This window comes from Heptranchias perlo, chromosome 11 (assembly GCF_035084215.1).
Source record: "Heptranchias perlo isolate sHepPer1 chromosome 11, sHepPer1.hap1, whole genome shotgun sequence".
NCBI lineage: Eukaryota > Metazoa > Chordata > Chondrichthyes > Hexanchiformes > Hexanchidae > Heptranchias > Heptranchias perlo.
In genome coordinates, this window is record NC_090335.1 from 21,373,941 (window position 1) to 21,386,468 (window position 12,528).

Here is a 12,528-nt window from a genome sequence, read left to right on the forward strand (position 1 = left end):
GGAATAAAATCGGGAGAGTTCTAAATAGGGCGTGTGATCTTCTCCAGCAGATTACCACCCAGGCAGTGAAGATGAAAATCTACCCCCAGGATTCTGAAGGCACAGGGTGCAGGTGATAGAGAATTTTTGAGGCAGTGGCTACTGCCTGCAACGTCACTGTTTGCTTTAGAAACACAGATTTTTAGCACAGGAGGAGGCCATGCTTTGGTTTTAAGAATTCCATTTTACTGTTTTCTCCTTTAATTAATCCCATTTTCTTGCTTTCTCCCTATACCCTTTTACATTCTTCTTTAAGTCATTATCCAGTACCTTTTTGAATGCTGTGATCGATTTAGCATCAATCACCACATGTGGCAAAAACATTTCACAATCTGATAACTGCAGGAAAAAGTTTCTTCTAATCTCCCCCTTTATTTATCTAGTGCTTATCTTGAGATCATGGCTTCATACCTACAACTTATCTAGTGCCAGCTTTTGTTCAGTGGTTGTGGGTGGAAGCCCCGCTCAAGGGCTTGCGTACACAATCTAGGATGACACTTCAGTACAGTACTGAGGGAATGCTGCATTGTTGGAGGTGATCTCTTTGGGATGAAACATTAAACCGAGGCCTCGCCTACCCTCTCAGGTGAACATAAAAGATCCTATGATGAAGAAGAGCAGGGGAGTTCTTCCACTGTCCCGGCCAACATTTATCCCTCAATCAACAACACCAGAAAAAGATTAACTAGTTATTAATTTTATTGGTGTTTATGGGACCTTGTGTGCAATTTGGCTGCCACGTTTGCCTACAAAACAACAATGACTACACTTCAAAAGTACTTCATTGGCTGTAAAGCACTTTGGGATGTCCTAAGCATGTGAAAGGTGCTATATAAATGAAGGTTCTTTCTGTTCTTTCTTTCTACCAATGAAAATATTCTGCATTTACCTTGTCTGTGCCTTTCGTCATTTTGAAAACCTCCATCAGGTCACCCTTCAATCTTCCAGATTCGATAGGGGAAGTGCATATGGGCCTAATGGCCTTTTCTCATCCTAAGTGCATAACATAACAAAACATAACAATGCAATCCTAGTTGCTGCAGCCTGGTATCATTCAGGTTATTATATCCTTCCCATAATGAGGAGCCCAAAATTGCACATGGTATTCCAGATGTGACCTAAGTATCATTTTGTAGAGTCATCAAGACATCCATGCTTTTGTATTTAATCCCACTCGATATAACCACACACCCCCAATCCCACTTGTCTTCATAATGGCATTTAAGTATCTGTACACCTAGATCCCTTTGCTTTCCGCAGCATTTTACTTCTTCACTGACTTCCTTCAGTGTTCTGGGGAGCATATCAAGTAGTCTTGGCCACTATTTAATTTTTAACACCCTCAACCCCTTAAGAACCATTGGTAGTCCTTCGATTTCCTCATTCACAAGCCTTTGAAGATTTCCTTCATTCTCCTTTTCTTTCTTTTCTGTAAACAGTGAAGCAAAGTACTGAAATAAATCTGCCATTTCCTTATCAACCAAAATAATCTCAGGCCCGTTTTTGAGCAGTTCCATTCCTCCTCCTTAATTATTCTCTTTGTCCTAATGTGTTGATAAAAACCTTCTCTTATGTAGACTGCACAATTTTAATTCTCCTCTTAGCTTGCCTGGCCTTTTGTTTCTATTCATATTGTTATTTTATTTCTCTCGACTCTCTTACTAGCTTTAGCTTTGTTGTATAATTCTTCGTTATAACCTTTATGTCTGACCAATCCTGCCTGCTCATCCCTAGATGCAGCCCCTTTTTTCTTCATTGAAGTGTTCCTTGATTGTGATGTATCAATCTCACATTTTATTATTACCCACTGATGCTCCTCTGTATTACCGGTTAACATTTCCCCTCCAATTTATCCAGGCTAAGTCCTCTTTCATCCCTCTCCAGCTTGTAGGGCTCCCGTCAATCAATTTTGGTTTTGACTCTCTTTTCTTTCTCTTTTTTAACATTAAAGATAAGTATTTTGCCAACTGTGCTGACTTGCTCTGGTTCATCACTCAGAATCAAGTCAAACATTGATGTTTCCTTGCAAGGCTTGTTATGTACTGAAAACAGTCTTGAATGCATTAAATAAATCCCTTTCCACTTAAATCCCCTCAAAAGTGTTTGTTACTTTTGACTCCAGGGCCTGGAGAATTGTCCCATCAATCACCACAGCTACTGATAAATGTGTTCCCGCCAATAGATGACGAGCACTCACTGAAATTCCCTGGGCTCCAGGACTCCTCTTAATCAGCTGAAGTTATTGTGTCCATATGCTGCTCCAGACCACCCATCTCCACTATCTATCTCGATCTCTCTTTCTCTTTCTTCCTTTTGAGAAATCGCTATCGGCAATCCCGATAGAGAATCCCACCTTCAACTTGATTTTAACATAGGCATGTCAAAGATAAAAAATTGGATCAATACTACATTGATTTTATATTAAAGTCAAATTAAGTTCTACAAATAATGTACTGTATCACCACACAGCATATTGAAGTCAGGCCATGTTTTATTTTTTTAATAGGAGCAAGGACTGACATCAGAGTACTTTACCAAATAGAAATCCGTTAAACCGTGCTAAATTGAAGTCTCAATATATTGAAGTTTTTGCAGGTCCCTTTGATATAAAGAGAGAACTGGATTACCTTGGAGGGAGACTATTAACTTGATGCTGTAGGCACTCAAAGCCTTCCATTTGAGTTCCTGGATTCTATTCAATTTGATGATGATTAAACAATAGGCTTTACCGCATCTAAATATATTCAGGAGTTTGAACACTCAGTTTGGGGATCCACTATTTTATGAAGTCAAAGTGTGTCTGTCTCTCAAGCTCCTCCCAAAATATATTATTGGGATTTATCTATGTCCTTTAGAATCTTGAATACCTGACTATTTTCCCTAAGCTACCTCTTGTCCGGTGTAAACATTCTTGGTTTCTGCAACCTCTCAGTGCCCAGGTGACCAATTCAAGATATCAATTTAGTTGTCCTTTGTTGTACCATATCCAGTGCCAGAATGTTCCCACTGGAGAAGGGTGACTAGAATTGTACACACTAGTCCAGGTGGGGCTGGACCTGTGCTCTTTACAATCACTATAACTATCTGGGGTTTGTGCTCTTTGGGTATTATATGCTGAGATCTTATTTGTCTTGACTCCTATTGTACACTTTGATGGTTTCAGTGATTTATCTACTGAGTATTCCCAGATCCTTCTCTTGTGTTGTGTACTGCAGGCTATCTTCTTGCTGCTTATTTCCTTTCTCCAATCTTATCCCTTCACTTTTATCCACATTAAACAACATCTGGCACTTGTTAGCCCAACTGTTAAATCTATTTTAGAGTAAATGTCAAATTGTGTTTTTACTTAGGCCATAACAATATTTGAGTTTCAAACAATTTGAAAACAAGCTGGACAATGAAGCTATTTTCAGTAAGAATTTCACATGCAAAACCAATTAAAATTTCTTTTTAACAAGAGGATCTTGCTGATAGAGAGAGAGAGACATACAAAGGCAAATGCTTATAATCCTGCACTTTTTTCTTCTTTATTCTTACAAAACAATTATTGCTCACATAAAGACTTAATTATGCAGCTTTGTCCTTAAGATTACCCTCAATGCTACCAAACCGTAACATCTCAACCCTCCACTTTGCTGCCAAACTCCAAGATTTCCCTCTTCTCCACTGCTTCAATCTCCAACATCTCCCTTCTTACCCCCAGTGCAGCCAAGCACCAAGGTCCCTCCCCTCAGTGTTGCCAGACTCCAGGAGCACCCACTTTCTCCAGTTCTCCAAAATCTTCACATCAACCCTATCTGGACTACTGCCGAACTCCATGTTTCCCCTTTCCGCAGTACGACCAAACTCCAAGATCTGTCCCCTGCCCAGTACTGACCCACCATGAGCAACACCAGGGACATCCTCTATTATATGAAAAGGTGTGTCTGCCTCCTATTCTCCGCTCTCCGTATACTTAAGCTCATCCAAAACTCTGCTGCCCATATCCTATACAGCACCAAGATCCCCCTCACCCCCACCCCGCCATCCTGGCTAACCCACATTAGCTCCTGATCCGCCAATGCCTCAAATTTTAAAATTCTCATCCTTGTGTTTAAATCCCTTCATGGCTTTGGCCCTTTCTATCTCTGTAATCTCCACCAGCCTTACAACCCACCCACTTCTGAACTCTGTTCCTCTTTTCTCTGTTGTTGGCCTCATGTGCATCCCCCTCCCTTTCACCCTACTAGCTGCCTAGGTTTCACACTATGGAATTTCCTCCCAAAACCCATCCACCTCTCCACCAACCCCATCTCCTTTAAGGCCCACCTTAAAACCCATCTCTTTGATCAAGCTTCCGGTCACCCCTCCTAATAGCTCCTTATTTGGCTTGGTGAGTATTTTTTGATTGCGCCTCTGTGAAGCGCTTTGGGATGTTTTTCTACATTAAAGGCGCACTATAAATGCAAGATGTTGTTCCATTCCTATCGTTAACACTGCAGGTGTCACACTCTGACATCACTTGTCTGTTTTCATAATGACAGTCGATTGGTTCAAGTTTCATATTTGTAAAATATCAAATCAGAACTCTAAATGGAATACATCAAATTGCTCAAGGTTTTATTTTTCAAAATCTTTTTGTCTGCCATTGTTTCTCAGTAACTGAGATTTCTAATGTTAATATAAGGTTTGTAAGATAATTTGTTTTACATAGAATTACATAGACATACAGACATAAAAATACATATTTGACAATGACACAATTAAACTCATTTATAAAATTGTCTTTTGTATCTGAATGCCTTCATTAATCATTAATGTTTTGATGTGTAAGTCTCACTCTCCAAAGCTTGGGCGTCGAGTGGATATTCTGCCCAGAAGTATCATCTGTCAGGTCAGGAAAGTTACCAACAATATCTGTGTCTCAATTCCCAAAGATGCCACAGTCTGATTATGTACAATGTGAAAAATCTTCCAGTGTGCATCAGTATGATGCTGTCAGTGCAACATCTGGAAACAGCCCTTTTCTCAGGCAATAACAGCAATTATGAGTTTGGTTTCCCAAATGATTTGAAATTGTTACTATCAGCTGTGAGGAAATTGTATCGGTTTAAAAAGAATCAGAATCTATATCAACCAACCTACTCAAAAAGTATTTTAAAATATTTTCGGCTGGAACAATTCAGAATTCAGTAACTGTGAGCAACGATGAAAATCTGCCAATTTGAAAAAAAGAAGAAACGGAACCAAATGAAATCACTGAAAATGTTTTTTGTTTGCCATTTTTCTTCCGAACAAACTCAAAAAGCTAGGGCCTGAAGCAAGATTTATAACATAATAAAGATTTAAAAATTACATATTTCACAGTAACATGATTAAATTACCTACAAAATTGTCTTGTGCCTTTGAGTACCTCTGTTAAAATTTTTACAATGGAGGCCCCAGAGCTCGACTGAAGCCTTTGGTTTGGGTTAATATTCTTCCCAAGGCTGTAGTTCTGTCACCAATTGCATCAGCGCCTCCAATTCGAAGGATGCAGTAACTTGCGTGTGCGGAGATTATGCCAGCATGCATCAGTATGATGCCTTCAGTGCAAAGGAAAGTGCGCCTTTCCTTGTGCTGCAACACAATGTATGAGCATTTTCCCCTTATAATTTCAATTTTAGAAGCTTTTTTGAAGTAAAGTTTCACAGGAAAACTATTAAAATGTACTTATTTTTCATTAGGGAGGGAGCGATTGTCTCATTAAGTGAGAATGAGAGAACAGGGTAATTAAAGCACTTGTTTATACTAAGAATTGGCAAACAAAGATACTTTACATATTTACTTGTGCAACTGGGTCAATTTGTTCAACCCTAGTGGTTATGAGAAACACTGATCATTTATTTTCCACGATTCAGTTAAAAACAGTGATGCATAGGGGCCGATTTTCGGGTGACGGAGTGGGTGCGTTGGGGGTGGGGGGGCCTCCGAAAATCACTGAAATCCGGAGCGGGTTCAGAGCTCGACTCCAACCCGCTGATTTCCGGGTTCCCCAGTGACACGTTTGGGTGTGTGCGCCTCCCAAATGCGGGAGTCCCACTGGCAATTAAAGCCAGCGGGATGATAATTTGCATAGTTTGACAGATAGTTAAAGTACTTGAACTACTTGACTGAGTAGACATTTTGGCAGGGGTGCAATTTTGAAGGATCCTCAGCATGTTTCCCGTGCTGTGGGAAAGACTCCCTGTTGCAACAGACGTGTTTCAGTCAGCAGCCAATGGGAGATGCAAATGTTTATTTGACAGGTGGGGAGAAAACCTCATTTATTGCAGCAGGGCACTCTGTCACTTCAGACAAAGTTTTGGCTGCAAGACCTTTGTGTTTTCACTCAAAATTCTTACTTTCCACCCAAAACTCTGCTGTGCAAACACATTTACCTACTTTGTGGACCCCCTCAAACTCACAGGAGGTGGTGGGGGGGGGGGGCGCCATGGCTGCATTCATCACTTCATCTGAGGACGAGCAATATCACCAGCCTCGCCAGGCACGGCATCCACCTCCGCCACGTCCACAACACAGTGCTGTGCCACAGGCACCTGCACAACAGCACAGAGGGCAACAACAGAGAGACCGACGTCGCAGGAGGCACTACCCTCGCCACAGAGTCTACAGACTGAGGCTCAGCTTCCTGGACCTCCCTGAGGAGCAGTGCATACGGAGGCTCAGAGTCTGTGCCAGGCAGTCACAGATATCCGCAGCTTCCTTCATGCTGAGCGGCTCCCGGCTTAGCCGAGCAGCATCTCCTTACCTGTCGCTGTCAAAGTCACCACTGCCCTCAACTTCTTCGCCTCCGGATCATTCCAGGTGCCACCGGAGACATCGCCGGGGTCTCTCAGTCGTCTGCACACAAGTGCATAAGGCAGGTCGCCAACGGCTTGTTTCGCAGGTCCTCGCACTACGTCAACTTCCCCATGGATGACCTCAGCCAGACGGAGAGGATAGTGGGATTTAAGGCTGTGGCTGGCTTCCCACGGGTGCAGGGTGTAATCGATTGCACCCATATAGCAATACGAGCACCTCCACACGAGCCAGGACTGTTCATCAACAGGAAGGGCTATCATTCCACCAACACTCAGCTCATCTGTGACCACCGCAAGAGATTCCTTCACGTGTGCGCCAGATTCCCTGGCAGCTGTCACGATTCCTTCATCCTCCGGAAGTCCAACATCCCTCCCCTCTTCCACGCACCGAACACCCACAAGGGCTGGCTCCCCGGGGACAAGGGATACCCACTGCACACATGGCTCATGGCTCATGACACCTCTGAGGAACCCCACCACCGAGCAACAGCGTCGATATAACGACAGCCACATTGCTACCAGGTCTATAATTGAGCATGCTATAGGGCTGCTCAAGATGCGCTTCAGGTGTCTTGATTGTTCTGGGGGAGCGCTTCAATACGCACCAGACAGAGTGGGACGCATTATAGTCGTGTGTAAGAGGGGTGCCGCTTGAGGAGGTCCCATTCACATCTGGCACCCACATTGAGGAGGAGGAGGAGGAGGAGCAGGAGCAACCCGTGGGCAGAACATAGGCTCACCTGGCTGCTCATGAGGCCAGGGAGTCACTGATACGTGAACGGTTCTCCTAACATCAGACGGTGTGAAGAGTCCAGTCCTCACCACCTCGATAGAGCAGCGGCCATACCAGCATCCCCACCTCGCCCCCTGCACTAAACAGTCCTGCAATTATACATACGCCCACTGTAGAGTGACCCAATGGGTGGCATCAAGTGTCAGTGTTCATGTTGAACCTCATGAAAGGGCCTTATTACAGTAGCCAGTCAAGAATGGCCAAGACGTGGCAGTAATGTTGTCAATAATAATATTTAATGTGCGTTTAACAAATAGCAAATATAAATAAAAAAACATGACCAACCATCAAACACCCTGATGCATCCCCTTTGTGCTTACAAAATCTTCCCCTTTTGCTTCTGACTACTTCTATGTGGTGCATCTCCTGTGGCTGCAGCAGAGGTAGTGGCAGGTTGCTCTTGTTCATGCCCTGACTAATTAGATGCTTTGGGCCTATGCCATCTGGGTTTTGGTGCCCGTGAGGGTCCCTCCAAAGACTGTTCCACCTGCATCTGTGCAGGGGCAGACCCGGCCACCTGGAGAGGAGGCAGCATTGCGGGTACTGGTTGAAACGGGGGCAATGGGTGAGACGTGGGAGCGCTTTGAGTGGCATCCCCACTTCCATGTCCCCTTTCGCCATCATCTCTCCCCTGGGCCTGGCCCACACCACTCCTGCCACTCTGCTGGACAACAGTTTCTTGGACATGTTGAAGCCTTGTAAAGCCAATGCTAGTATATCTGCCTGCCTGTTTAAGGCAGCAGAATGTTCTTCACCCTGAGTCTGAAGGGCCGTTGTCAGGGCCTGAATGGACTCATTTGTGAGCTATGCCTGAAGCTCCATGGAGGCTAGCCTTCCCTCCATCGCAGATATTCCCACACTTACCCATGACACTATCTCAGAGATGTCCTCACGTCCCTGTGACAGTACCTCAGAGATTCCCTCCCGTACCTGTGCCACCATTCCACTAATGCAGGAGTTGGACTCCTCCATCCTCTGTGCGATTGTGGAGAGTGTGTGTGGCACCTGTTCCAGCACCTCGCAAATGTGCTGCTGCCCCTCGATCATTCTCCATTTAAAGGATGGTCCCCAGGGTTCAGCATCTGTGTCCAGCTGAGCAGAGCCTGGAGAGGAGTGCTCCCTCCGACGCGGACTCTCCACAGCTGTCCCTGCCACCAGTGTCTGTTCGTGTTCACGTATGTGGTATATTACCATGTGTAACCCCAACTAACTACGGACTGGGACCCACCAAGGTGTGTGTATCTGTGCTGGTGGATGGCTTGCTCAGAAGTGACGGTGTACCATCAGAGGCTGGCAGATCCTCTGAGGAATCGCCCTCCGCTGTCACAGCGGTCACTGAAGGCCCTGTAAGAGAACAGAAGGCAATAATATTAAGCATGATCACAGACGTTGAGGTCCTGAAGATGGCAAGGCATGTTAACATCAATTCATAATGTGTGTGCTGAGTGTTAAAGTTCTGTCACCAGCCATTTGTCGGGAGCCAGTCTCGGCATCCCCAACGGACAGGCACTCGAGGGTACGGCTCAGTTCCAGCACCTCTTACTCTGCATCTGTGAGGACGATGATTTGTTGTGGACCCCTCCGTTCCTCGCCCTCTCCCGTGCATCCTGGGCTCTCTTCTCCTATAAGAGGAGAAAGTACAGACGCGTGAGTGAGTGATGGTGAGTGAGGATTGGGTTGAGTGGTAGTGGTCGGGTGAGTACTGGGGAGGTGAGGAAGTGGTGAGGAAGTGCAGGTAGGTTGAGGATGAACTTTGAGTGGGTGTGAAGAGTGATGTGAAGGAGTAGTGTTGGCAGTGCAGAAGGAGTTGTGGGGTGGGGATGTGGAAGACGGATTGTAGGAGAATGAGTAAGTGTACTCACTTTGGCTGATCTAGTTAGGTCTTTGAAGTGCTTCCTGCACTGGATCCAGGTGTGGGAGATGTTGCTGCTGCTGGTGGCCTCCTCTGCCACCTCGAGCCAGGCCTTCTTGGTGGCAGAGGCAGGCCACTTCCTCCCGTCCGTCGGGTAGAACATCCCTCCTCCTCCTCACCCCATCCAGTAGCACCTGGAGTGAGGCATTGCTAAATCCAGGAGCAGCCTTTCCTATAGGCTGCTCCATTGTGGTGTGTGGGTGTTTGCTCCAGGAGCAGCCATTGGAGGACTGCCCCTTTAAATAGAGCTCCTCCAGCTGACAGCCTGTGATGCGGGTGCGCAGTCCGCCTGCTGCGCAGCTTTCGGACGGCAAACCCGGAAGCCACGTTAAGTGGCTACAATTTACTCACGATTGCATGGGGAATGGACAGATTTTATTGGGTGGGTTACCCACGCGCCCAATCGCCCCCCCCCCCCCCGCTGCCATCCCATCTCCCCGCTAATATCGGGGCCCTAGTAATTGAACAGATGGGCACTCTACTGATCGAAAATGAGAAAAACAGGTAGTTAAACGTCCAGTGACACTTACTAAGGACTTCTGAACACAACGAATCATGAATAATGAGTCAATAAAAGAAAAGAGAAAGGAGCCAATCAAATCACTCAAAATATATTTTTCCCTCAGTGTGCTGATTAGAAACACAAGATAAAAAATACAATTTATAACACCAGAAACATAAAAGTGAAAAGAATTTGCATAAATATTTCAACTTATTCATAAAATTGCTGCATTCCATTTGAAAATGCATCTCTTAAGTTTTGCCTCCTGAGACTCACCCTCTTTCATGGGCCTGGAGTTTACGTTTGATTCCAAGGTCTGTGCTCTTGTTGCAACCACTTTCTGGCCCTGTAGTGTGGCCCAGATTTATGCCATAGCTGTTCCTGCTTGTCTGCACTTGTATACAACTGGTTCTACACTCGCCTACCTGTGTTTTCTCCCTCCCTAAGTTGTCCCAGCCCTGGCTGCCGTGTCCCATCCAGGCCTACCCTGATCCTGACATGTCCCTGACCTCTCAGATCCGCCGCTGACCAACATCCACTGAAAATACAATTGGCAAACACAGCATAAACCGTATATAACGCTGAAAACCGGCTTCAGGATGACACCTGGTCTCAGAGGCAGGCAAACGGTCAGTTTGGTTCAAACTGATATTAGGTGGGGCAGTACACTAATTCTTGCCTTCTCACCTCCCGCCGTGTCTCTAGACCCAGGGATTGCTCAACCCTCCAGAATTGCCAGATCCAAGTGGTCTACCTTACGGGATATGCTACTAGACCAGGGCACCCTTCTGCACTCTTTCCAGACAGTGGGATGACACTCGCCAGTGATATCAGACTGCAGAACGCCCCTTCCTGCACAGTACTGCCAGGTGCCAGAAATCCCCTTATGACTCAAATCCCACATGCCACCTCCCAGTTCTTCCAAACTCCAAGTTCCCACCTCCCAATCCTGAGAGAACTTGGTACCCCTGCCCCACCCCACCCCCACTCTCTCCAGTGCAGCCAAAACCCAGGAGTCCACTGCTTGGTACTGCTAAACCCCAAAGCCACCCCACAATGCCGCAAAACTTTAGTTCTCCCACCATAGCTCTGTTGTCCCTTCCAGTGCTGCCAAATGCTTGGTACACCTTGCCAGCCATCTGGCTGTGTGTCCACCTCCATCCTGGTACCTCTATACTGATGTCTCCCGCTTGTAGCTGTAAATTCCTGTGTTGAATTAGAGGTCAGTAATTTGCTCATAAATTTCAGGCTCTAGATCAGAAGGATGCAGAATGAAATTCATTTATGATGAAAGTAAAAGATTATTTCGCTGAAGCAGAACAGCTAGTTCCTGGGATTATTTCAAAAATGGTTTCCTTTGAGAACATTGGTTAGGTTGCTGCCTGAATTAATTACTGTTTAGATTTCTTAAGATGAATGCAGGTGAGGGAGACTACGTGTCCCATTCTAGCTCATCCATCCTGGAAAAAAATATAAGAGATAAGAATTGAGAACACACATATAAGAACGTACAGTACTAATCAAGCTACTGATTTATAATTTCTCAGAGAAATCGACTGAGTTTTTCAATTTAATTCCCAAAACTGCTGGAATACTTGAAGGAACTTTGGGGGAAAAAAAGGACAGGGCCTGTTTTTGGGTGGGGGCAGTGTGCGCCACTATTACCCCATGCCCAATGGCCTCTGCGCAGGCAGGACGAGACTTTCGTCCAGCCTGAGGACTTCCCTGCAATCTGTGTCGGAAATCTGCGTTGAATGAGGATTCCAGGCAACTCACACTTTTCACCAGCAGGGGGCGTTCCAATCTCTTAAAGGCAGGCTGTCTGTTAGAAACCTCTTAAAGGTATCTGTTATTTGCTGAAAATAACAGCCTGCTGTCTTCACGGAGTCTGAATGGAGATCAGACATCGCACTCGTAAAACGCAGATGCAGGTCCTGTCCCTATGTTTACAAATGATGAGTTATGTTAAAACATTGAATAAAGATTGCGCACCACTAAACCCCACATCCTCCAATCTGCATGCCATACCTCACCAATCTGCCGATCTGAGTTGGTACCAGGCCTGCGAGAGTGCGTGCACCAAGGTTCTCTGCTGATGACTAGAGGCCTTGGTGCAAGAGGTGGACAGAAGGAGGGACATCCTATATCCATGGGGGGTGAGGCGGGGGTAAGAGGCCCTCCAGACATATACCCAAAAGGCAGTGGGAGACAGTGGGGGATGAAGACAATGCCAGCCCCACAGCATCATGAACATGGATGCAGTGCAGGAAGAAGTTCAATGCTTTGACACGAGTGGTCAAGGTGAGTGAGGTCAACTGTCAAGTGGCATCACCCACCAACTACACCACTAGCTGCATCCACTGCTTCACGCACTACACCCCCCATCACCCATCTTCCAACAAACTCTTTCAATCAGTATTCAACTCTTCCAATCAGATGTTTCCTCTCACCTTTACACATT